Here is a 4,417-nt window from a genome sequence, read left to right on the forward strand (position 1 = left end):
ATTCTCGAGTATTGTCTTCTGTCATGTGACAGACAATGAACCATTTCTGGATTGGATTGTGACAAGTGACAAAAAGTGGATTTCATACAACAACCAGCAATGACCAGTTCAGAGTTTGAATGAGAGAAAGCTCCAAAGAACTGCCCAAGGTCAAACTTGTATCAAGAAAAGATCATGGCCACTGTTTGGGGGTCTGCTGCCGGCCTGATCCACGACAGCTTTCTGAATCCTGGCAAAATTGTTACATCTGAGAAGTTTGCTCAGTAAATTGATGAGATGCACCAAAAACTACAATGCTGCAGGCAGCATCAGTCAACAGAAAGGGCCCAGTTCTTCACCATGACACCCAACCACATGTCTCACAATGAATTGGCCTATGACGTTCCCTCCACTGCCATGTTCACCTGACCTCTCGCCAACCAACGGCAACCACTTCAAGGACCTCAACAACTTTTTGCAGGGAAAACGCTTCCACAACCACCAGGATGTAGAAAATGCTTCCCAAGAGTTCATTGAATCCTGAACCATGGATTTTTATGCTAACAGAATAAACAAATTTATTTTTTGTTGACAATCATGTGTTGATTATAATGGTTCCTATTTTGATTAATAAAGATATATTTCAGCCTAGTTGTAATGACTTAAAATTCGTGGTCCCAAACCCCAATTACTTTTGCACCAGCCTTCTGTAAATAATTTCCCATTAATGTAACGAAAGACATCAATATGATCAAAATCAAATAAAATCTTATTACCTTTCTAACTCCCAAACCTGGAAGAATTTATCCTTAATTACCAATATAATTTCTTCTTTCCATTATGCCATTTGACACACGTAAAAAATGGCCCATTTTTCTTAGTTAGGATCTCTGTGTGTTGTGGTCATTTCAAACTACCTATATATGTGTATTGTAAGTGAAGGACCTTGGCCCTTTTAACTATTTTTTAAAACCATGTAATGTGCAAACTCTTTCAGTCACACGGATACTACATCACGGTCAGTGTTTTCAGTTCAACTAAGCATACATTTCCTTAAATTCCCTTTACAAAACACAAAAAGACAACGAGAGATAGGAGAACCATTTGAGTGTCCCAGTGATACATGCAAAATGACAGTACTGTGCGTCTTTATTTCACTACAGACAACAATTGTGTCTACCAGGAGGATAATATTTTTAGGAGACTCCAGCAGATAAATTTTTATTGGTCTAAATAATTCAGCAGCTTGTTATCATAAAACCACTTTGCATTATGTATTTTCTTGCTCTGTCTTAAAAGCACACAGTAGTACCCACTGGATACTACTAATATCTGGTGCAAACTAGTGGTTTCCCCATTTATGATGAGTTGTAGCTCTTCAAGGAACAGAGCCCCATTGCTAGGGGACTTAGCGCAACATTCACCAGAAAAAGAAGAAGTTAATCACAGTGTGGCATAAAGGAACAAAGAAAATAATGGAGTTTCACTGGTCATTATGTTGATCTGAGAGGAGATTTCACAGACACGGCACATCTGGAGGTTAGTTTTCAATTTGGTCCTTCAGGAACAATGCAGGCAATTAAAATTTATACAGGGCAAATATAATTCCCAATAAAATGGAAGGGGCAGTAACAAGTTTCTATATTTGGTAGGTTTCTTATTAATGTTTCACAAATAGATTAGAAAGTAAGATTAGGCAAAGTCTAAACTTTTTTTCTTTTTGAGATATGAAAGGGATCTCACTTAAAATCTGAAAAAAACAAGTATGGGACTTTATCAAATACTTCCTTATTTAGCACTTTAGTTCTGTAAATCTTCTTTTGCATAACTTTTCTTGAAGAAAAAGCCCACTTACTGGACGGCACATTGTTCTGGTTTGAGGCATTCTCAGTCCTGACTGGGCAACATTCTGGCCCTGGTTCTGGAGCATCTGTTGCTAGGCTGACCCCTACAAGCCTCACCCTCTTCTCACTCCTATTGTAAGTTTTGACTCATGACAGGCTTTTTATTGATTCTTGATACATTGTAATTTGAGACCAGTTTAATACATTTATACCTGCCTAGGATCTAAGGAGGATCTCAGAATGAATTCCCAAGAGTGACATTTCAGCAGATTTAAATGCAGCTGATAAATAGATTATCCACCTTTGTATGTACCGTGATATGTGGCTGGTAACTCCTGATGCCAGCTTCCCACAGAATACATGGGAAGGGAAAAGAGTTCAATATTTTCCACCCTAAGTGTGACAGTAAACCAAAGGCTAAAATCCAGAGAAAATATAAAATGCATTGACTGTAAGTGAACCCAGAGAGAGAAAAGTATGTTCAAATCAACTGAGAAAGGTTAGAAACACATCAGAATTCTCCTCTTTCTGCACCAACTAAGTGTCTTTGCCGACAGGAATACCAGGTAACTTCATTCCTGTCCCTCAGGAGCCAGTCTCTGAGGCAGTCTGTTCAGTATTGTCCTCCCTGCCTGGCCATTGTTTTTACTTGCATTCTAATAGATAAAAAGTATTTTTATTTATTAATCCATGGCATACCCATAAAGGAGAAACTCCACTGAACCTCGCTGTCCTCCCTAAGGTAGCCCCTGTTGTTAATTTCACGTGTCATTGAAGACAATTTCACTATGTATTTACATCTGTATAAATACGTGGGTATATACACAGACAATAAAAGCAAAAATAGGCAAATGGGACTTAATTAAACTAAAAAGCTTCTGCACTGTGAAAGAAATAATCAACAGAGTGAAGAGACAGTTTATTGAATGGGAGATCATATGTGCAAACTCTTCATCTGACAAGGCGCTAAGACCAGAATATACAAGGAACCTGAACAACTTGGAAGAATAAACACAGATAATCTCAGTAAGAAGTGGGCAAAGGACATGAAAAAAAGACATATAAAATGCTGACAGGTATATGAAAAATGTTCAACTTCCCGAATCATCAGAGAAATGCAAATCAAAACCAAAATGAAATATTGTGTTATCTTAGTGAAAATGGCTAGTGAACTAGCATGGCCACTGTGGAAAGGAGTATGGATATTTCTCCAAAAACCTCCTAAAAATAAAATTAACATTCAATCTAGCAATTCAGCTACTGATTATATACCAAAAGGAAAAAAAAAATCAATACATCCAAGGGATACCTGTATTTTTATGTTTATCCTAGAACTATGCACATTGGCATAGCTACGGATTCAGCCTCAGTGTACATTAATGAATGAATGGGTCAAGAATATATACACACACATACACATACAGTGAAATGCTCTTCAGGCATCAAAAAAAGAATGAAATCATGTCATTTGTAGCATCGTGGATGGAACTGGAGGTCTTTCTCTTTGTTGAAAATATTCAGGCACAAAAATGAAAATATAATATATTTTTAACCATATGGGGAACTAAAATATTTGGGCACAAGAAGGTAGAGAATGGAAAACTGGGAAGACTGGGTGGGATGAAGATAAATGAGTTAAAGGGTACTAATGTACAGCAACACAGAAGGGGAAAAACGTTCCATTTAATAGCAAAGTAGGATCAATATACTGAGCCAAGTGTATTGTACTTGAGAGATGGATACCCTGGAATCCTGACATGTACCATGTAACAAAATTCCTCATGTACCTCCTAAATTTGCACAAATAAAAAATGTATGTGCATCTGGAAACATACATGTATTTGTATCAATACACATCTATTCAACCAGTCTTTGTTTTTATAAGATAATATTTCCTGATATTTTTCTCTCTTTGTTGTTTTTCCTTAATGATACTTATAAATTTTCAGGGGAATCTTTTTGTCAATAAAAGACCTGCATAGTGGTTGTGATGTTGATGTCTCACAGTTTCTTTAACCACCTGTCTGCTCACATAAAGACTTTAAGGTGTTGCTAATTCTTCAAAGCTACAAAGCCATAGTGCCTAAACCAATCACCAAATATATCCATAGGAAAGGTAGATATAAGCTGCTTTATCCATCTACCGTCTCAACAGAAATGGTTGAGAGAATATGCCAAGAACTTTGTCTATTACATAATCTTGCCAAAAGGAAATTTTATTACTATTTTTTTCAACTTTTGCCAATCTGAAAGTCAGACAATATCGTCATGTTTTAATTTCTTTTTTTCAATTTGAAATGAAATTAAGCATTTTGCCATTTGTATTTCCTTTATTTTAGTTAATACTGGTCGATATCCTCTGTCATAGGATATATTGTTTTTTTTACTGGCTTATTTGCATTTCTGCTGCTTTGAAAGTATTCTTTTACATTCTGCCAGATATATTTTATGCCCACTCAGAAATAATAATTCCCAGAAACAACACAAAACGGGACTGAGAGTAGGGACGGGCAGCAACATTTCATATTCTGGGAATTTTAGCTCCACACACAAATCATCACAGGTAGGGATTCAGAAGAACCTCAGTACCAATT

Source organism: Otolemur garnettii, unplaced genomic scaffold (assembly GCF_000181295.1).
Source record: "Otolemur garnettii isolate 467f Iridium unplaced genomic scaffold, OtoGar3 scaffold00052, whole genome shotgun sequence".
In the NCBI taxonomy this organism is placed as follows: Eukaryota; Metazoa; Chordata; class Mammalia; order Primates; family Galagidae; genus Otolemur; species Otolemur garnettii.